Source organism: Mauremys reevesii, linkage group 4, assembly GCF_016161935.1.
Source record: "Mauremys reevesii isolate NIE-2019 linkage group 4, ASM1616193v1, whole genome shotgun sequence".
Lineage (NCBI taxonomy): Eukaryota > Metazoa > Chordata > Testudines > Geoemydidae > Mauremys > Mauremys reevesii.
The window spans coordinates 135,360,267-135,383,685 of record NC_052626.1 but is presented as its reverse complement, the minus strand read 5'-3'; the positions used below and the strand labels follow the sequence as shown (position 1 = coordinate 135,383,685).

General features: G+C 47.8%; 1 protein-coding gene across 2 annotated transcripts in view; it reads right to left on the bottom strand.

Moving 5' to 3' along the window:
- The window catches only part of LOC120403911 (complement receptor type 1-like), a 626,098-nt gene that overhangs the window by 53,013 nt on the left and 549,666 nt on the right, over positions 1-23,419 (bottom strand). The gene's annotated exons all lie outside the window — the stretch shown is intronic.

Here is a 23,419-nt window from a genome sequence, read left to right as displayed (position 1 = left end):
TTCTTATTGTCCATCTTACGTGTTTAATTCTATCACTTTGTCAACTTCAATGGCAGACACTCGTCCTACCTGGAGTAGGAGGAGTTATTTGTGATGCTTCCTCTGGTGCCAGGCACTTATTACCAGAAAGAGCACACTATCAGAAATTCACCATGTGGACATGGCAAACAGAAGAGACATGCTGCATTCCAGGAGCCACAGAGAAAACTACAACTAGGATTAATGATTATATTGAAAAAGATTTCTGACATTGATGTGGACAAGATTTTTGCACATAAAAATATAGGGCCTATTATATACATGAAGTATTTTCCTAATCAGGCATGCGAGACCACTTGAGTCTAAGACTGCACAAGAAATTCACATCAGTGTTACGATATAGCCTATGTTTGTCAAACAGAATAGAATACAGACATTCAAGGAGCTGTGGTTAAGGGTGATCACTCAGTTGGCTCCTTCCTCTCACCCTGTATTAATGAAGGCTTTGCATGGAATGCAACAGATACACACTCAATATAAGCAGCAAAGAATCCTGTGGTACCTTATAGACTAACAGACGTTTTGCACGTCGGATGCAAGTAGTGGAAATTTCCAGGGGCAGGTATATATATGCAAGCAAGAAGCAAGCTAGAGATAACGAGGTTAGTTCAATCAGGGAGGATGAGGCCCTGTTCTAGCAGTTGAGATGTGAAAACCAAGGGAGGAGAAACTGGTTCTGTAGTTGGAAAGCCATTCACAGTCTTTGTTTAATCCTGAGCTGATGGTGTCAAATTTGCAGATGAACTGAAGCTCAGCAGTTTCTCTTTGAAGTCTGGTCCTGAAGTTTTTTTGCTGCAGAATGGCCACCTTAAGATCTGCTTGCATCCGATGAAGTGGGTATTCACCCACGAAAGCTCATGCTGCAAAACGTCTGTTAGTCTATAAGGTGCCACAGGATTCTTTGCTGCTTTTACAGATCCAGACTAACATGGCTACCCCTCTGATACTTGACACTCAATATAGGTAGCTTTACCAAAACTTGTGGTATTCTTCACAATGCATGCCATTCTTCATTTAAGTTTTGTTATATATTTTGGTATTTGAACAACTTTGCCATACATATGGTTATTAAATATTGCCTTTATTTTTAATACGGTGATTCAGTTTGGTTGAACTGTATGCTGAATGAGTGGTCTCTGAGGCTAGAGTTTTTAAACGTGTGAAGTTTAACATTGACAAAAATAATACTATCATTCTCCTTCACATATAGTTTCCAGGGATACTGTGCTCAACATTTTAAAATGGATATTTACCACAGTATGATATTAACTTTACTGCTTTATTTGTGATTTCCTATTGCTGCTGGGAAGCACAACGAACACAATGAAAAGCTTAACTACTTCAAGCGTTGTCTTACATTCAATAGTACTCACTTTGCTTTCTCTCTCCATTTAAAGCTGAATTCAAATTTAAAATCAAAACCTGACAAAAAGGTTTTCAAACTAACACTGACATGCTGGTACTGAAATGTGAACCAGCTCCTTAACACAAAACACAGAGGGCCACTCGCTCAGCGGAGAGAGAAAAGTGACGAAAAAGACACTCACCTCTACAGAACTCAGGGGCTTCTGACCATGTTAAATTCTCAAGACAAGTAATGACACGTTTCAGTTCGGTGCTCTCATATCCTGGGCGACAGACATAACTCACAGTGCTCCCAGGAGGAGAGTAATTCTTCTGCCCATCTTCCTTGCTTAAGGTAGCAGATTTTAACCTTGGTGGGGCATCACAGCCACCTAGCCAAAAAAAAAAAAGGGGGGGGGGGGGAACACACCGGGGAAAAAAGATTTAGCTATAAAGATAGGCACAAAAATTGTACTTTTAGCTTTCTATTTATCACACACACTCTCTCTCGCTATCTCTCTCAAGAAACAGAAACAGAGCTGTCTCACATAAGTGAAGGGTACCAAACAGGTACCCTGCCCCAAAAGTTTATGTTTTAGAGGTAGGGTGATCAGATGTTCCATTTTTAAAGGGACAATCCTGTTTTTTGGGAGTTTTTCTTCTATAGGCGCCTATTACCGTTTTTTCACAGTTGCTATCTGATAACCCTATTTAGAGACTGCAGCAGCTATAACAGTACAGCCACAGAGCTGCATATGAGCATTAGAGCAGGACACTTTACAAAATATGCAGGGGAAGGGAGATTTTTTTTTTAAATTATTTTTAAGGAAGCAAGGCAAGCAACTTGGACAAAGATAACTGGGTGCTGCTCCAAGCAGCGGGTGATATGAACTAAGGAGTAAAAAGGAAAAGGAAGGAGCTAAGAGAGAGAAAGGCATGGGTAGATTAAAGCATGTAGAAAGAGAAAGACAGATTTCCCCCCGTCCTCATCTCCAATTCAAACTGAACATTCTGTTTACAACCACGGCACGGTTATCTTCAACTCTAACCTTGTGACCCTCTCCAGTGTGTGTCCATCCTCTCCACTTTATTGAAGTCTCACACAATTCCCAGGGCCTCTACCCCACCCCATTCTCCTTGACTTCTTAGTGCCTTGGACACAGGGACGGCTCTATGTATTTTGCCACCCCAAGGACGGTGGTCAGGCAGCCTCGGCGGCATGCCTGCAGGAGGTCTGCCGGTCCCGTGGCTTCGGCGTACGTGCTGCCGAATTACTGCCGAAGCCGTGGGACCGTCGGACCTCCTGCAGGCATGCCGCTGAAGGCTGCCTGACTCTTCCGCCCTCACGGCGACTGGTGCCTGGAGCCATGAGGGACACAATCGGCTCCGCGCGACTCTCTGCCGCAGGCCTTTGGGTGCTGGTGCCTGGAGCCGCCCCTGCTTGGACAGCATCAACCATTTCTACTTCTTTCAATCCCATCATCTACTGGCTATTGTCACTCCAGCCTCTCACGGTTTTTCTCCTGATTCTTCCATCTCCTACTTTCAGCTATAGTTTGGTGGATTCTCCAACTCCCCCCACTCCCACCCCACCAGTGAGAATCTGCCGGGATTCTCTCCTTGGCCCACCCTCTTTTCCTTGTGCATCCTGTCTTTGGGATCCTATCTGCTCTCAGCTTTGGATGCAATTGTTATATTGACAACTCACAAAACTCCCGTTTGGATTCCCTGCCAGTAGCTTAAACTCCACATGGCAAACACAGAGCTTGTGTTCCCTCACAAATCTTTCCTTCTCCACGACCTCAGTCACCACTGATTGAACAAAATCATCCTCCTCTCAGCCGCTCATGCCTGGCTGGGGATTGGGGCATGGGCTTACCTCGGGCGGCTCTCTGTCAGCGGAGCAGCAGGGATGCTAAGGCAGGCTTCCTGCCTGTCCTAGCACCGCGAACCATTCTGAGCCTCGGAAGCTGGTCCAGCTCCTAGGCGGAGGTTCACAAGCAGCTCCGCATGACTCTCTCCCACTGGCACCATGCCCCCAGCTCCCATTGGCCAGGACGCTTATGCAATTTTTTAATATAAGTGGTAATGTGCAGGTAAATCATTTCCGAAACAGCTTTATTTCACTTTTGCCAGATGATGCAGCAAAACGTTCTGAGCATCCCAAGGATGGAGGCATCCCCACTTATTTCTGGGCAGTCAAAACTCAAATATAAAATTACTTCCCATTCCTGTCGCTCTAAACCACACATTCCTGAATGAAGTACAAGTCGTCTCACTGATGGATGTTCACAGATTGCTTTGCAACAAGATTCTTGAATAAGCAGCTTAATTGTATATTGTCACTGATCCAGAAAGGAACTTCAAACTAGTTATTAAAGATAATTTTGAGTAGGCCTATTCAGTGGGGGAAAGTCTGACATTTCCATCAGCGGAGGGTGGCCAGAGGAAATTTGTTCCAGAGAAAATAAAATACTTACCACTACAAAACTCTCCAAAGGGTGACCACTCTGAGTTTGAAAGGCAAACGACAGTGTCTGACTTTCCAGGGATTTTAACAAAGCCATCACGGCACCTGTAGGTCACTTGTGTGCTGATAGGGCAGCCCTCTGTGCAACTGGTATCATGGGGGACGGCACGAATGAGCCTTGGCGGGGCCCCACACTGACCTATCCAAAAAACAGAAGAACATACTCTAATTTTAACAAGAGAGAGATTTATTGTAAATAATTTCACACAGCTGTCTTCATTCAAAAGGATCCTGACATGCCTTAGATGTTACAGGGACCTGCCACAGGCAGGTGAGCCCCGTTGTGGGGGTTCCTCAGGTTTTCCAGTAGCCTATGAGAACAGACGAGCTTCCCACAGCCAGGGGTTGAAACTAAAGGCATCTTCACTGCTGTGCTAGGTCAAGTTATCTAAACAGGAATTAGCCTAGTGAGAGCAGCCACTGCTGCAAAAGAATGGTGGAGGTGCAGTGAGTGATTGGATTAAGGGCCGGCTCCAGACCCCAGCGCGCCAAGCGCGCGCGTGGGGCGGCATTTTGCCGGGAGGGCAGCAGGCGGCTCCGGCGGACTTTCCGCAGTCATGCATGTGGGAGATCCACCGGAGCCGCCAGACCAGTGGACCTCCCGCAGGCATGACTGCGGATGCTCCCCCAGAGCCGCCGGACCAGCGCACCCTCCGCAGGCACGTCTGCCAGAGGTCCCCGGGGAGCCGCGGGACCGGCGACCGACAGCGCGCCCCCTGCAGCGTGCCGCCATGCTTGGGGCGGCGGAATTCCTAGAGCCGCCCCTGATTGGATTAGCAGCACAGAGCAGCTGAGTCCACACTGCATGATGAGCTCCAGCCTAAGCAACCTCCAGCTCCCACCCACACTCCAAGTGAGCCAGCTAGGGGGCCAGGTCAAGCTGGAGAGATTCGTCCCTTAAACAAAAGCTTTTGACCACCATGAATCCTGTGCTCAGTGCTAGAATGGATATTTCTCCCCCTTACAATCACCAGTTTTATTTGGGGATTTTTCAGGATTGTTTTCAGCATAGATACTGTATAAAACATCTGACTGTTCTGAAAATCATATAAACAGCCAGGCCACTCACAGAAAGACATCAGATGCCACAAGATGGCTAGAGTGACTTTTACAGTGTTAGTATCTGACAAAACAGGCTAAAAGAAAAGAGGCCCAGTCCCAGATTTCCCCCTTCACTCTCCTACAAATATGTCAAAGCTCTGCCTCCTCACACACAAGTCAAAGTACCACTGAACAACATCACTAAGACAAACAAGAAAAAAATGAAACTAATTTGACTCATTTCATTTTCCTTAATATTTCTGAGACTGCACAGTGCAAGATATCCACATGCTTTAGGTGTCCCGCCCTTGTACCACACCATCAATTAACTCTTTGAACCATAAACAATCTGGTCCTGCGCACAATCGTGAGAATTATAATACATTTTCAGAGATGGATAATCTTTGGCCCAGTAAACATGCCTGGAGTGCCATTCACAGTAGAAGATCCCCTGACACGTTGCCAGCTCACTAGAATCAAATGCGAACAAGCTCCGGTCTCTCCCAATCCCAAAAGTCCTCCTCTGATCCCACCTATCCCTTCAACTATTGCCCCATCTCCCTTCCTCCCTTCCCTTCTAACATCATTGAACATGATGTTGCGAAGGCCAAAAGTATAACTGAGTTGAAAAGAGAATAAATTATGTTCATGGAGGGCAGGTCCATCAATGGCTATTAACCATGATGGTCAGGGGCACACACACATGCTCTGGGTGTCCTTTAACCTCGGACTACCAGACTTTGGCACTGGACGACAGGAGATGGATCACTCTATAATCACCGTTCTGTTCATTCCCTGTGAAGTATCTGGCATCGACTACTGGGGTAGATGGACCATTGATCAGACCTACTGTGGCCATTCTTACGTTCACTGCCTTGTGTTTCTGCCTTCTAACAGCATCCTTGATCCTCTCCGGTTGTAGAACTGCTCCTTCCCAAGCAAGTCTCATCTTCCTCCTCCTTGTGTCTGAGCTCACTGATCAAATTCTCTTTCTTAATCCTGTCTGATCTGGGCTTCCATTAGCCTGCACTCCCCTGCCGATCCTGTCCTCTCTTGGGACCATCTCATCAGCTCACAACACTTCAGCTACCAGCTCCGCGCTGATTCCTTACAGCACATCCAGGTGCTGGGGCATTGTCCCTGGAGCCAACAACTTAGTCTCCCCACTTCACAGCGAGACGGTGACAGGGTTAATTACACTAAAACCGGGCTGAGAGGCCGCCTCACCAGTAGAGGACCCAGCACAGCCGGGGTAAAGCCAGGGACCGGGTGAGCCAAGGGCTCCACGCACCGTTATCTGGGCTCCCAGCCAGACCCGGCCCCACCCAGCCACGCTGCAGACGGTGAGTTGGTCCCAGACCCGGGACGGGCTCTGGGTAGCTCCGGGCTTGTCTCTCCCGGGCAGAAGCGGGGCCAAGACAAGGCACCGCCCGGCGGGTCTGGGGCAGCGGAAGCACCCGCCCCGACGGGCCGTGGGGCCGAGCCCGCTGCCCGCCCGCTCACCCCTGTCCCCCGGCCCGGGCTGCCCCGCGGCCGCTCGCTCCCCAGGGCCCGACTGGCCGGGCCGAGCCCCTGCGCCGGGAGCCGGTGGGGCGGTGCCGCTCGGGCGGGGCTCGCTGCCCCCCGCTCCGCGCCCCGCGCAGCCAGTGCGGGGCAGCAGCAGGTCCCCGCCCGCCGGCCCCGCGCATCCCGGGCAGCGCCCGCTGCTGGGGCCGCCGCGACTCACCGCGAGCCCCGGGCAGGGGCAGCAGCAGCAGCAGCGCCAGGAGCCCCCGGGCGCCGGGCCGGCAGCGCGGAGCCGAGACCATGGCGGGGCCGCTGCGGAGCCTCTGGGGCGCGACCGCTCGCTCCGGCTCTGCCCGCACCGTCGGGGCAGGAGCTCGGGGACAGCGAGGGAAGGGGGCGGGGAGAGGCCAGGAGAGGATGGGGCGGGGCCTGATAACTGGGGCGGGGCTTGTGTCACTGCTTTGCCTCCGGGCGCTGTCCAGGGAGCAAGTGCTGGGGTGTGGGGAGGGGAGAAGAGGCTCATCTGCAAGGCCATTCCCCAGTTTCCCCCTCTTGATGATCTACTTCTGCCATGATGCCTACAGGGAACTAGCTAGTTGATAATGGCAAGTTCAAGGAATTATTGGCATTACATGGCATCCAGGGCCCCCCTTTGGCCAGGTTAAATTTAAACTATTAGTGAAATATCCATGAGGAAGCATCAGAAAGAAGAGCTGAAATGCAGGATTTGGTGGAGGGAGACAGGTTACATACGACTCGTAAAGTAGATCTGAGAGTCATCAGGATAAAGATGGTAGCCAACACCAACCATGTCAACAGATGAGATCATTTAGCAAAGAGGCACAGAGAGAAAAGAGAAATGGGCCAAAGTCAGAGTGCTGTGGGAATCCAGCGGAAAGCAGAAGTGAGAGGACTCCCTCCCTCCCCCCCATGGAAAAAAAATAGTAAAGGCACAAAGAGAAAGGTAGGAAAACCATGAGTGAACACCAAAGGAGGATACTGTTTTCAGAAGAGCATGTCTTAGAGTAGGCCTGCACAACTCGTAAAGTGGTGAGGGCCACATTCCTCTAAAGAAAACAGCTGAGGGCCGAAACCTCCCGGCCCCACAGAAACACCCCACTCCAGGGCCACCCAGCCCTGCAGAAACAAACCCTCCTTCCCCAACGCCGCCCCACCAAAACAGCTGTGGGCCAAAAAGGAAGGTTGGGGGTGGGGAGGTGATACTTTATTTTAAATCAACCAGGGGCTCCCAGCTAAAGAGTGCATCCGAAGAAGTGGGTATTCACCCACGAAAGCTCATGCTGCAACACGTCTGTTAGTCTATAAGGTGCCACAGGATTCTTTGCTGCTTTTACAGCTAAAGAGGTGGCTGGGAGCACTCAGGGTCAAATTAAAGGGCCCGGGGCTCCGGCGGCTGGGGGAACCCGGCAGGGTCGGCTCTAAGTTTTTTCCTGCCCCAAGCAAAAAAAATTTGGCTGCCCCCCTTCCCAGCCCTGGGCTCCCCCCGTACCCTCCTGCTGTCCCAGTCCTGGGTTTTCCCCCACCCACCCTGCTGCCCCAGCGCTGGGCTTCACCCCACCAGTGCCCCCCCACCTCCTGCCGCCTCCGCCCTGGGTCACTGGTAACTCGCTCCCAGGGCGGGTCATTCAGCAGGAATTTTGGATGTGCACAAAACACAGACAGGATTGGTTCCCATATGGTTACAGGGCTGCAGTAAAGTGGAACAATTTTCAGCTTGTGTGATTGGAGGATATCTGGATGCATATTATAAGACTGTCCTCCATAAATGAGGAAAAGTTGAGGTGCCTTTATTATTCTTTTGTTCCACTCTTTCTTTCTATGGGGAATTTGCCAATGCAATATCACTGTCTTCCTTTCAAACAAACAAAAAGGCAATGGCTGTTGAAAATAGCAATTCCAGTCCTAATAACCACTGGGAAGCATTTCTTGCTCAATTTTATCCTACTTTTTCTACAGCAAGTTACAGTGGATCAGTATATTTGATTTGAGAGAAATGAAGTAAAAGCTGCCCAAACTGAGCTTGAGCACTCCTGAATTTTGAGGTGTTCAAATCTGGAAGGCAGGTGCTGGGGGCGGGGGGAGGGGGCTGTGGGCTCCACGGGGGAGCATGGCAGCAACTGTCTGGAGCTGCACAGAGCCAGACACGCTGGTCTGAGTGGCACGGTAAGCAGGCTGGGGGTTGGACAAGGGGTAGGAGGTTCCGGGGGGCAGTCAAGGGACAGGGAGCAGGGGGTTGGCTGGGGCAGTGGTTCGGCGGGGCCGTCTGGGGACAGGCAGCAATGGGATAGGCATGGGAGTCCCAGAGGTTTAGCAGGGGACAGGTAGGGGGTGGGGTCCTGGGGAAAGTTGGGGGTCTCAGGAGGGGGCAGTTGGGGACAATGAGACGGGAGGCTTAGATACTGGCTGGGGTCCCAACGGGCAGGTAGGGGCCGGGGTCACGGGAGGGCAATCGGGGACAAGGAGCAGCAGCATTTAGATAGGGGGTGGGATCCTGGGGGGCAGTTAGGGGCAGGGGTCCCGGGAGAGGGGTATCAGGGGACAAGGACCAGCGGTGCTTAGATAGGGGGTGGGAGTCCTGGGGGGCAGTTGGAGCAGGGGTCCGGGGAGGGGGCAATCAGCGGCCGCGGGCTGGGATTCAAAGGGCTCTGGGCTGCCGGCAGCCGCGGGGAGCCCTGAGCCCTTTAAATCCCAGCCGCGGCTGGGAATCTCTGCTGGCAGCCCAGAGCCCTCTGATTCCCGGCCTCGGCTGGGATTTAAAGGGCTCTGGGCTCCCATGGCTGCTGGCAGCCCAGAGCCCTTTGACTCCCGGCCGCGGCTGAGATTTAAAGGGCTCTGGGCTCCCTGCCCCTGCAGGCAGCCCAGAGCCCTTTGATTCCCTGCCACAGCCAGGATTCAAAGGGCTCTGCAGTGCCCGCAGAGCACCGTGTGTGGGGGATTTAGAATCCCTCTTTGGGCCGCACAGTGAGGCTGGCCGTATGTTGTGCAGGCCTGTCTTAGAGTGTCAAAAGCAAATGAGATATGGAGGAAGACAGATTAGAGGCCCTAAAATTTGGCCACAAAGACGCTGTTGAAAACAAAACAGTGCTTGAAATCTTAGCAGTCTGCAGTTTGCACATGGCATATCTACTCTGTACCATGGTCAAACGGCTGTGCTTTAAGCTTCATGAATGAAAACTTCGCATGTAAAGAGAAAAGGTGGGGCTTTTTTTTTTAACCTGGATCATTATTAGCAATTGGTTTTACATCTGATCCTATGACAAGAGATTACACATAAGTACACTAAAAACAAAGATGCCACGGAATTAATCAAAATAACCAAAGAGCACCACCTTTCTCTAGTCCCTCTTCTCCTGAGCTACAATCAGAGAAGAAAGGCTCCAATCCAGCGTCACATGTAACCTACCTAAAATAAGCAAGCTATATTACATACCTATACTTTTAGAGGAGTAAGCACAGGCCCTGCAGCTTCCTAATATTATTGGACTGGAGACTAACATGCAGTTTGCATTGTCGTTGCAGGGGGTGATACAGTCCCAGCCTGGGAGGTGAGATTGTGGGTGTGCACAGGTCTTTTGTGCACACCCAGCAAGGCTCAGCCCACGGGAGCTCTGAATAGATCTAAAACCAACCGCATTTTCTAATAACGTATATTCCTCTACACCTTCTGATCCTGTGGGTTCCCAAAACACCAACCTAAAGCTCCTGCAGGCTATTAGGTCAAGCTCATCAGCCCTAGTACAGAATATGAGATGGTGGCCATATACTCAACACTATTGGGAAGTGTGGGGTTTTTGCCTCATACTGGGAAGGATTATAGCATTTGATTCCTCCTTGGCTCTGCTCGGTTAGGACACACCCACCTCCCCTTTGCATCTCTGTGGTCTAAAGCAGCCTTCCTATGTTTCTCTTTAGCTCCTTCCTTTTCAATTTCCTTTCAAATTGCCAAGTGAACACACAGATCTACTGAGCTCCACCTAGACAAATACGTAACTGGCAGCTGTATGTTTCGATAGCAGCACTGGGTCTGTTCCGATGAAAGAGTCTATGACAACATGTTTTAGCCTGCTTGGAAACTCCTTTGCCCAGCCCAGATGTTCTCCCAGAGATAAGCTGAGTAAAACAGATCAGGCCAGGCAGATGTTAAGGGGACAAAATGAAAGCAAGTGCAACAAAAACAGAACCCCGTTTTGAACTACATGCCTGATCTCCAGTCTACCATGCCTAGGAGCATGATCAGATGCCAAGTAGTATAATGAGCTGATGAACAAAAGCTTTGGAGTCCCTGAATTCTGCTAGACCTCACCCTCCTTGCTTAGGGTCAGAAACAGATGGTGATCTCATCTTGAGTGTAACAAACATTGGGGTTATTCCATGATTTCACTGTGGTTATCACCGGCTTTATGCCAGAGTTAACGTAATCAGAATCTGTCTCTTGGCATGTAATGAGTAAAGCTGGACGTGTTAGTTTTAGCAGGGGATGCAGGGCACAGTCCTGTAAGATGCTGGACACCTTACTGGAGCTGCTTAGTGTCCTCCACTCCCAGTGGAGGGCACTGAGCGCCCTGCAGGACTGTGCCCTCAGTGACTGTGGCCAGTCCCTGACTGCCCAAAGACATATCACTCCCACCTGCTAGGTTATCTCCAGTGATTAACAACTCTGTATTTTCAGGGGGGGGTGTGTGTGAGTAACAGAAACGAAGATCCTGAGAATGCCACAGACAACAGCATCGATCCTTGTGTAAAGTGTTGTCCACGTTAATGCAGATCATGTAAACCAAGGCCTGTGGTGCTCTCCACTCCAGTGCAGATGGTGCAAAGTAAGTGTGACCTGCCCTGGCTTTGACAACAGCACAGTGACAACAAGGAAAGTTTTGCAGCAAATCAGATGTGCCGGCAAGACCCTGCCCAGAGTTTGAACTCTGTTGTGAGACTCTTGATCGCTAGGGTGTCATCAACTGTGACGTAAGGGAATTAGGCACTGGGCAAAGGGCATAAAAACATAAGAACGGCCGTACTGGGTCAGACCAAAGGTCCATCTAGCCCAGTATCCTGTCTACCGACAGTGGCCAATGCCAGGTGCCCCAGAGGGAGTGAACCTAACAAATAATGATCAAGTGATCTCTCTCCTGCCATCCATCTCCACCCTCTGACGAACAGAGGCTAGGGACACCATTCCTTACCCATCCTGTCTAATAGCCATTAATGGACTAAACCTCCATGAATTTATCCAGTTCTCTTTTAAACGCTGTTATAGTCCTAGCCTTCACAACCTCCTTAGGAAAGGAGTTCCACAAGTTGACTGTGCGCTGTGTGAAGAAGAACTTCCTTTTATTTGTTTTAAACCTGCTGCCTATTAATTTCATTTGGTGACCCCTAGTTCTTGTATTATGGGAATAAGTAAATAACTTTTCCTTATCTACTTTCTCCACATCACTCATAATTTCATATACCTCTATCATAACCCCCCTAGTCTCCTCTTTTCCAAGCTGAAAAGTCCTAGCCTCTTTAATGTCTCCTCATATGGGACCCTCTCCAAACCTCTAATCATTTTAGTTGCCCTTCTCTGAACCTTTTCTAGTGCCAGTATATCTTTTTTGAGACGAGACGATCACATTTGTATGCAGTATTCTAGATGTGGGCATACCATCGATTTATATAAGGGCACTAATATAATCTCCATCTTATTCTCTATCCCCTTTTTAATGATTCCTAACATCCTGTTTGCTTTTTTGACCGCCTCTGCATGCTGCGTGGACATCTTCAGAGAACTGTCCACGATGACTCCAAGATCTTTTTCCTGATTTGTTGTAGCTAAATTAGCCCCCATCATATTGTATATATAGTTGGGGTTATTTTTTCCAATGTGCATTACTTTACATTTATCCACATTAAATTTCATTTGCCATTTTGTTGCCCAATCACTTAGTTTTGAGAGATCTTTTTGAAGTTCTTCACAATCCACTTTGGTCTTAACTATCTTGAGCAGTTTAGTATCATCTGCAAACTTTGCCACCTCACTTCTTACCCCTTTCTCCAGATCATTTATGAATAAGTTGAATAGGATTGGTCCTAGGACTGACCCTTGGGGAACACCACTAGTTACCCCTCTCCATTCTGAGAATTTACCATTAATTCCTACCCTTTGTTCCCTGTCTTTTAACCAGTTCTCAGTCCATGAAAGGACCTTCCCTTTTATCCCATGACAACTTAATTTACATAAGAGCCTTTGGTGAGGGACCTTGTCAAAGGCTTTCTGGAAATCTAAATACACTATGTCCACTGGATCCCCCTTGTCCACATGTTTGTTGACCCCTTCAAAGAACTCTAATAGATTAGTGAGACACGATTTCCCTTTAGAAAAACCATGTTGACTTTTGCCCAACAATTTATGCTCTTCTATGTGTCTGACAAATTTATTCTTTACTATTGTTTTGATTAATTTGCCCGGTATCTATGTTAGACTTTCCGGTCTGTAATTGCCGGGATCACCTCTAGAGCCCTTTTTAAATATTGGCATTACATTAGCTATCTTCCAGTCGTTGGGTACAGAAGCCAATTTAAAGGACAGGTTACAAACCCTAGTTAATAGTCCCGCAATTTCACATTTGAGTTCTTTCAGAACTCTGGGGTGAATGCCACCTGGTCCCGGTGACTTGTTAATGTTAAGTTTATCAATTAATTCCAAAACCTCCTCTAGTGACACTTCGATCTGTGACAGTTCCTCAGATTTGTCACCTACAAAAACCGGCTCAGATTTGGGAATCTCCCTAACATCCTCAGCCGTGAAGACTGAAGCAAAGAATTCATTTAGTTTCTCTGCAATGACTTTATCATCTTTAAGCGCTCCTTTTCTACTTCTGTCATCGAGGGGCCCCACTGGTTGTTTAGCAGGCTTCCTGCTTCTGACGTACTTAACAAAATGTTTTTTATTACCTTTTGAGTTTTTTGGCTAGCCGTTCTTTAAACTTCTCTTTGGCTTTTCTTATTATATTTTTACACTTAATTGGGCAGTGTTTATGCTCCTTTCTATTTACCTCGCTAGGATTTGACTTCCACTTTTTAAACGAAGTCTTTTTAGCTCTCACTGCTTCTTTTACATGGGTGTTAAGCCACGGTGGTACTTCTTTAGTTCTTTTACTGTGTTTCTTAATTTGGGGTATACATTGAAGTTGGGCCTCTATTATGGTGTTTTTAAAAAGCGCGCATGCAGCTTGCAGGGATTTCACTTTAGTCACTGTATCTTTTAATTTCTGTTTAACTAACCCCCTCATTTTTGCATAGTTCCCCTTTTTTAAATTAAATGCCACAGTGTTGGGCTGTTGAGATGTTCTTCCCACCACAGGGATGTTACATGTTATTATATTATGGTTACTATTTCCAAGCAGTCCTTTTATTATTACCTGTTGGACTAGCTCCTGCGCTCCACTCAGGACTAAATCTAGAGTTGCCTCTCCCCTTGTGGGTTCCCATACCACCTGCTCCAAGAAGCAGTCATTTAAAGTACTGAGAAATTTTGTCTCTGTATTTTGTCCTGAGGTGACATGGTCCCAGTCAATATGGGGATAATTGAAATCCCCCACTATTATTGAGTTTTTTATTTTGATATCCTCTCTAATTTCTCTTAGCATTTCATCATCACTATCACTGTCCTGGTCAGGTAGTTGATAATAGATCCCTAATGCTATATTCTTATTAGAGCATGAAATTACTATGGAGCATGTGGATTCACTTAAGATTTTTTACTTCATTTGATTCTACATTTTCTTTCACATATAGTGCCACTCCCCCACCTGCATGACCTGTTCTGTCCTTCCGATATATTTTGTACCCCGGAATGATTGTGTCCCATTGATAGTCCTCAGTCCACCAGGTTTCTGTGATGCCTATTATATCAATATCCTCCTTTGCTACGAGGCACTCTAGTTCATCCATCTTATTATTTAGACTTAGCATTTGTGTACAAGCACTTTAAAAACTTGTCACTGTTCAATTGTCTGCCCTTTTCTGATGTGTCAGATACCTTTTTATGTGAATGTTTCTCGTCTGATCTGGCCCTTACATTATCCTCTTCCATTTTCTGTTCCTGACTATAACCTAGAGGATTTCTATCAATAGACTCTCCTCTAAGATTAGTCTCTGTCCAATCCACATGCTCCTCTGCAGCAGTTGGCTTTCCCCCATTTCCTAGTTTAAAAACTGCTCTACGACCTTTTTAATGTTTAGTGCCAGCCGGGGGCAGCTCCAGGCATCAGCATGCCAAATGCGTGCTTGGGGCGGCAAGCCACTGGAGGCGCTCTTCCGCTCGCCACGAGGGCGGCAGGCAGGTGGCCTTCAGCGGCTTGCCTGCAGAGGGTCCGCTGATCCCGCGGCTTCGGTGGACCTCCCGCAGGCGTGCTTGTGGCGGGTCTGCTGGTCCCATGGCTTTGAAGCCGCGGGACCAGCGGACCCTCCACAGACAAGCCGCCAAAGGCCGCCTGCCTGCCGTGCTTGGGGCGGCAAAATGCCTAGAGCCGCCCCTGGTGCCAGCAGTCTGGTTCCACTTTGGTTTAGGTGGAGCCCATCTCTCCTGTATAGGCTCCCCCCATCCCAAAAGTTTCCCCTGTTCCTAATGAATCTAAACCCCTCCTCTCTACACCATGGTCTCATCCATGCATTGAGACTGTTCTTGCCTACCTGGCCCTGCATGTGGAACTGGGAGCATTTCTGAGAATGCCACCATAGAGGTCCTGGATTTCAGTCTCTTCCCTAGCAGCCTAAATTTGGCCTCCAGGACCTCTCTCCTACCCTTTTCTATGTCACTGATACGTTCCTGTACATAGACACATTTGCTTGGTATTTATTTCTCTGTGGGTACAATCAAATCCTCATTTCATTTATTTTGCTGTCATGGCACAGGAAGCTAGAGGACTGTGATGGGGTGCAGGTCTTTGGGCAACCCCGGTAGAGGATCTGAAGCCATGTCACCCGCATAGTGTCACTTGGAGAAGATCCTGATGAGCCAACCAGCAGCCTGGCGCTATGTGGGTTAATGCCCAGCCAGGCTATAGGGAAAGATCAGGAAACTAAGGGCAGCTGAAAGCCCTGCAAAAGAAAGGTGTCACTCTCTGGCCATGGCTGCTTTAAGAAAGCTACTCACTGCTGACAATGACCACGTTCTCTGAAATGGTACCAAAACCACAAGTTGCCTCAGGTATACTTACAGTTAACCATGCTCAACATTGGTTCAGCTGCACCTACTGCTGACACCTATTGTTAGCAGTGGATACACCAACTTTCAAAGAGGGAAGAGAGAGAGAGAGCGCGAGAGCAGGTGGCTGTGCTGACCAAAACCAGGGCAGGGAGCTCTAGGGAAGCATTTGAGCTACCAGGCTACATGGTTGATACATCTGGGTTGGTTGTTGTGAGTTAACTGCATGGCAGAAATGTGCCTCTACAGACCTTGATCAGATCAGTGTCAGTTCAGATCAAACCCAACCTAGAGAGGGTGATTTTTATGTTCATACATGAGTCTCAAGTGGACTCTCTTCTAAGAACAGTGTCTCCAAGGGAGGACACTGTTTTAACAGTAGCATGTTTTAGAGCAGGGGTGGCCAACCTGAGCCTGAGAAGGAGCCAGAATTGACCAATGTACATTGCCAAAGAGCCACAGTAATACATCAGCAGCTCCCCATAAGCTCCCCCCACCACTCCCAGCCCACCAGCAGCCCTGCCAATCAGCACCTCCTCATCCCTCCCCACACCGCCCTATCAGCTATTTCGTGGTGTGCAGGAGGCTCAGAGGGGGAGGAGGAGGAGCGAGGGCATAGCAGGCTCAGGGGAGGGGTCAGGAAGGTGAGAAGTGGGGGCAGAGCCAGGTGTTGAGCAGTGAGCACCCCACAGCACATTGGAAAGTTGGCACCTGTAGCTTCAGCCCTGGAGTCGGTGCCTATACAAGAAGCCGCATATTACTTCTGAAGAGCCACATGTGGCTCCGGAGCCACAGGTTGGCCACTCCTGTTTCAGAGTGTCAAAATCAAATGAGATATGGAGGAACACACCTTAGAGGCCCTAAAATTTGGCCATAAAGAGGCTGTTGAAAACAAAACAGAGCTTGAAATCCTAGCAGACTGCAGTTTGCACATGGCATATTTACTCTGTACCACGCTCATACAGCTGTGCTTTAAGCTTCATGAATGAAAACCTCACATTTAAAGAGAAAAGGTGGGGCTTTTTTTTTTTTTAACCTGGATCATTATTAGCAATTGGTTTTACAGCTGATCCTATGACAAGATATTACACATAACTACACTAAAAACAAAGATATCATGGAATTAATAAAAATAACCAAAGAGCACCACCTTTTCTCTAGTCCCTCTTCTAAGCTACAGAGAACAAAGGCTCCAATCCAGAGTCACACAGAACCTACCTAAAAGAAGCAAGCTATATTACATACCCTATACTTTCTGAGACTAGTAAGCCCAGGCCCTGCAGCTTCCTAATATTATTGGACTGGAGACCAACATCCAGTTTGCATTGTCGTTGCAGAGGGTGACACAGTCCCAGCCTGGGAGGTAAGATTGTGGGTGTGCACAAATCTTTTGTGCACACCCAGCAAGGCTCAGCCCACAAGCGCTCTGAACAGATCTAAAACCAACCTCATTTTCTTATCGTGTGGGATCCCAAAACACCAAAGTGCCCTAAAACTCCTACAGTCTAGTGCAGTGGTCCCCAACGTGGTGCCCATGGGCACCATGGCGCCCACCAGGGCATTCATGTGTGCCCACCTAATGCCCAGCAGGGGAGAGAAGCCGCGGCCCTGCGCCTACCAGGGACAGAGAACTCAGGCTGCAGGCGCAGTGTTCTCTGTTCCCGGCAAGTGCAGGGCCTGCCTAGTGCCCCGCAGGGGAGAGAAGCTGCGGCCCCATGTCTGCCAGGGACAAATAGCTCCGGGCGCCGGTGTTCTCAGTCCCTGGCGGGCGCGGGACCTGCCTAGTGCCCTTCAGGGGAGAGAATCCAGGCCCCCGTGCCTGCTGGGGATGGGGACAGAGTACTCCAGGGCTGTGGGCACCGCTGTTCTCTGTCCTCGTGGCTTCTCTCTGGATTCATATATTATGTAATATTGAATATGATTTTTTTATTATTATTTAGTGTACAAATACAAAATAAGCCTTGATAAATTGTTGGCACCTGCCCCACTCTTCTGAAAACATGAATGTGCTACTGGTCACAAAAAGGTTGGGGACCACTGGTCTAGTGGGTCAAGCTCACCAGCTCTTGCACAGAATACGAGAAGGTGGCCAGATACTCAACACTATTGGGAAGTGCGGGCTTCTTCTGCCAAATACTGGGAAGGATTAAAGCCTTTGATTCCTCCTTGGCTGTGTTCCCTTAGGACACAACCACCTCCCCTTTGCATCTCTGTGCTCCAAAGCAGCCTTCCTATATTCCTCTTTAGCTCCTTCCTTTTCCATTTCCTTTCAAATGGCCAAGTGAACACACAGATCTACTGAGCTCCACCTAGACAAATACGTAACTGGCAGCTGTATGTTTTGATAGCAGCACTGGGTCTGTTCCGATGAAAGAGTCTATGACAACATGTTTTAGCCTGCTTGGAAACTCCTTTGCCCAGCCCAGATGTTCTCCCAGAGATAAGGTGAGTAAAACAGATCAGGCCAGGCAGATGTTAAGGGGATAAAAATGAAAGCAAGTGCAACAAAAACAGAACCCCGTTTTGAACTACATGCCTGATCTCCAGTCTACTATGCCTAGGCGCATCATCAGATAACAAGTAGCATAATGAGCTGATGAACAAAAGCTTTGGAGTCCCTGAATTCTGCTATGATAGACCTCACCCTCCTTGCTTAGGGTCAGATGGTGATCTCATCTTCAGGAGTGTAACAATGGGGTTATTCCGTAGATTTCACTGGAGTTATCACCGGCTTTACACCAGTGTAAACGTAATCAGAATCTGTCTCTTTGCATATAATGGGTAAGGCTGGACTATTAGGCCAGATTCCAGGCTGCTTTGTGCCACTCCTGCAGCATATAGGGACTGCAAAGGGAGTGGTGTGGTCCCCAGAGGAATTCCCCCAGTGCAGGGAAAGCATATGCTGGCATATGCAGCCCAAAAGCTGCCTCTCATGTAACCCCTGGTGGACGTACTGCCAAAGGCATGAAGAGAAGTGGCCAGAGCACTTCGTGCTTTGGAATTCTTGGCTGCAGGGAAACCCATTGGCAGCGGCAGTGGCAAAGCTGCTGAGGGTTATGTGGGGTTGTGACTATTCCAGGAACAGGTGGGACCTGTGTGGGTGCGCAGTGCTCCAACGTACACAGGAGGCTGCACAGGCCCTCAGAGCCTGAGGAGCCCAGAATCGGAGAGGTAGAAAAGGGGCTTAAAGCCCCGACGTCCTGGTCAGTGCCTTGTGTGCCACGCCTCTTGTGAGCTATTCAGCTAAAACATCACACTTCTAATGGAAATAGATATACCAGTCAAACTTTGGACCAAGCTGTAGTGCAATGTACACCTAGGGATTGGTGATGAGGCCAGTTGCCCTGGGTGCCAATCTGTCTCCTGAAATTTGTATCTTTGGCCTTTCACATAAAAATACATATTCCCAAAGCCACCATATAAGAGTGAGATACTTGGACCATAATGACCTTAGTTTATTGACCATTGGGGCAGACTGCAGGCTCTTTTTCCCTATCTGAAAACAGTCCCAAAACTTCTTCTAAAGTTCCAACTTTCTTAACATTTGTTTTTGCCACTGCATAGCAAAGAAACACCTGGAAGCAGGAGAGAAATTCATCTTAGTTCACTGAACTCCCCCTAGCTGCAGTCTAGTGCACAGGACCAAAATGTAGTTGTTTAAAACAAATACACAGATGGGCCCCTGGTCTGCCCCATTATGTGGGGAGCCCTATCGGGAGCAGGGATGTTGTGTGAGGGCCAGGGGAATAGGTGGGGATGTGGAGGGATCCAGGGTGGGGAGCATGTATATTCCTTCACTGATGTCTCCCCTGCTCTAGGGGGAGAGCTGCCTCTGTCTGACAAAGCCTGTGTTAGGAATGCCAGGATCTTCTGCAGAAGTAGCTCTGTGGCATCTCGCCTTGACAGTTCACACCCTAACAGGAAGTGAGGGTGGGGGAAGGACTGCAGCCGTAGTTAACGCCATAGCACTGATCTCAGCTCTGAGCACTGGGGATCTCCTTCCACTGACAGCGATTCCGCGGGAGTCTGGCTAAACAGAACTGAGTCAACTTCTGACACATGTTACAAAAATACCTCCACACTAGTAAAGAAACTTCTCTGCAAGAGGAAAGGAGAGAACTTTCTGTTCTATAAGCAGCTAGCGATTAGATGAGGGCACAGGGCTAGATCTCAACATCACTTTTAAATAGTTAATGAGACAGTTTCTATTAACAGGTATGGAAAAAATATCAGGACGCTGGAGTCTTTATTCAGTATCCCTTTTATTTAAGAAAAAGGCCTATTCCAAAGAAGACATTGTAAATAACTCAGATATCTTCAATTATAGTTGATTCATTTGTGGAAAAGATTTCTTCTTATTGCTAAATAAAACAATGCAGCTTGCGGTCACAAAAAAGGTGCAAATAACATTTTAAATCTTTAAATCTTATAAGACAGATGACAAAGTTTTTGATTATAAACACACCGTCTCAGCAGCAGTGTGAGACATTTCCTGAATATAAAAAAAGCTTATTTTAAGATCTGCATAGACAGTTTTGACAATTAAGATATTAAAATAATGTAGGCACTAAACCACTGGAGAACTTCTCAGGAGGACACTTTTGATCTTACTGCTTGCTTCTTATAAGAAAGTGCTAGTGGATTGCAAGGAAACAAATGTGATAGCTAAGATGGCCAGGGATACAACCCCATTCTCTGAGTGTCCCTACTCGGATTGCCAGAAGCTAGGATTGGCTGACAGGGGATGATAGATCACTCAATAACTGCCCTGTTCTGTTCATTCCCTTTAAAGCACCTGGCTAGATGGACCATTGGTCTGACCCAGGATGGATGTTTTTATGAAGAATCTATGACATTTCACCTAGTGTCTGGCATCTTTAAATTTGTGTTTAAAGAGAAATACGCACTCCATGATGGAAGCTTGTAAGTAGGGATCTGAACAGTCTCTCTTGCTGTCCACCGTTAAAGCCACTACTCACAATCCAAACCATGCCACGCTCTGATGGCGACTATCTTCTTTAAGGGGAAACATTTAGTGCTATGGAGAGGCCTAATAAGGAACCAGGTGCATGTTCAGAAGAGCAAGTAATTTTGATGCTGCCAACTGCCTTGCTTGCTTCAGAAGCCATTTTCAAGGGCAAGAGCGATGATCCACCCCCGGTCTTTCTGCTTTACTCAAATGCAGCTCAACAAAGGAAAGAAGTTGTAGAAAGTAACAGCAGTTACCTGAGAGGGTCTATTTTCACTACAGAAATTTCACTACAAATATATGACATTTATCTCCTAACTTTTCCATGATTTTCTTCCATTGTCTGTTAATGTATAAGCCATAGACATCAGCCAGCATCAGTCACTTATACTGCAAAAGGAAGATAAACAATTAAAATCAAAATAGTTACATACTTCAGTCTTACACACCTTTCTTTAGACTTCAAAGTGTTCATTTAGACTAAACTTTTCATTGCTTGTACTTTTCAGTATTGTCAGGAACAAATACTAGTTTTTGTATTATGTGTAACTGCATAAAACAGAAACATTTTAAACCCACTTCAGGTTAAAGCAGAGGTTATGGCATTTTTTTCTTAGTGGTAAAACCTTAGAAAAAGCAAGAGAAAACATGAATTGTGGATGTCACAGGGCTAGGGTTAAATTGTTAGCAGAGGTAGTAACTGCAAGGGACAAACAACAAAAAAGTGACTGATGAGTGTAGATAATTATACAAGCTAACTAACGGAGCACTAGGCTATCCATGAATCTGCTCTTCTCCCCACTATAAAACAAAGCTGAGGTGGAACATTCCTCTAGAAGTTCCGCTCTGCACCAAGAATGGAAACCTACGTAGATTTACATACCCAACATTTTTATAGCGGGATATTAGTTTCTTCAGTGTCTAGTCACATTGAATATTCTTATTTAACAATGGACCATGTGAATGCTATGTAAAATACTGTATAGTCCTTATGAAGTCCACATGAGCTTCTTTATGATATATACTAAACTCAATTAAGCAATTACTTTAGTTCACATACCTGTTTTAAAGCACCATGAACTGTAACTACACACTCAGAGCGCCATATAATCCATTTGGGGAACTAGCACATGCAATGCTGCCTCCTTATAGATGAAATCTTGTATTTGCTTATAATCTTTCTGGTTTTATATATTTATTTTTCACCCAAAGAACAACATATGATTTTCTCCTTCATTCTTAATAGGGGACTATGGAAGGGTACTGGGAGCATATCACACCTGTCCTCTGCTCTCCACACTGGTTCAAAAGCAGCAGAAGCTTGACTTGAAAAGCTGAGGGGGCTGAGGTGTGAGTGGGGGAGGGGTGTACCAAGGAGTCCAAGGCTCAGAAGGTTCGTGTACACAGGGATACAGGGCTTCTAGCATGGCCGTGGCTGGCCCATGTCAGCTGACTCAGGCTTGGGGGGCTCAGGCTGCAGCCCAAGCTCTAGGACCTTCCCCCTTCACAGAGCCCCAGCCAGAGCCCAAACATCTACGCAGCAATTTTTCAGCTCCAGAGCCTGAGCCGTGTGAGCCCCAGTCAGCTGACCCAGGCCAGTCACTAAGTTTTTTATTCCTGTGTAGACATTCCCAGAGAGAGCCTGGGCAGCAGGGCAGGCACTCACCTTGGCATGGCAGGTTAAGGAAATGGTCAGGGCAGTGTCCCTGGTCCTGATTCCCTACCCTGGGCATCCTGAGCAACCGCTCGCCCAGCTCCCAGTCTCCTGCTCTGAGAGGAAATGCCGGCCCCCCTCAAAATGATGTGGCTTCACCCAGCCCAGTTCCATTCCCTGCCTCCAGGTACGTCCTCTGCCCAGTGCCCAGGGGGCGGGGATACAGGTAGAACAAACCCTGGGCTGCCCAATTTCACACTCTCCCCAGGCACTGAGGAAGTATTGTCTGGAGAGGTGGGGGATGACATAGATCAGCCCCCGCAATAGAGGCGCTAGCCCCCACTGGCCCTCCACTTCTGCCATCCCCCAGTACTGCTTTCCCATAGAATACTGGATCACAGTCAAGGTTTCTGTCCTTATCGTCATGGCACTCCATGGCCTGAGCCCAGGATATCTACAGCACTGCCTAAGGCCCCAGGAAACTACGCTCCTCTCTACAATAAATATCAAGCCCCTGCGCCTGGGAGACGTAACTTTTCTACACAAACCTTATCACCTTCCACTCCAAGGGAAAAACGCATTTCTTTGACCTGCCGTCTCTAACAGATACATAACAAAATGCATGTTAAAAAGTGACCACACACGCTCCCTGCCCTCCAGAGAAAACCTACCAAAAAAAGACAGTCCACTGGACTCGTTCTCCCCTCGGAGAGAAGATCAGAGAATAAACACCACATGACAGATGTTAGTCACGATGCTTAATGCGCTAGCGGAAGGTGCTCAGATATGACGTTGATAAGCAGGGTATAAGAACCTATACCATAACAGAAGTAATTAAATGGAAACAACATTTATATTAGACAAATACTGGTTTCTGACAATCTGCATTTAACAGACAAAGCACACAAAGTGTTCAAGTTTGTTGTGGTTGCAGAAAAACATAGAATGCAGTGTTTTAGTAGATAATCAAATAATATTACATGAAATATTTTTGCATGCAGTGTAGTTGTAGCTCTCTCAGTCCCAGCATATTGGAGAGACAAGGTGGGGGAGGTAATATCTTTTATTGGACCAACTTCTGTTGGTGAGAGAGACAAGCTTTCAAGCCACACAGAGCTCACCCATCTT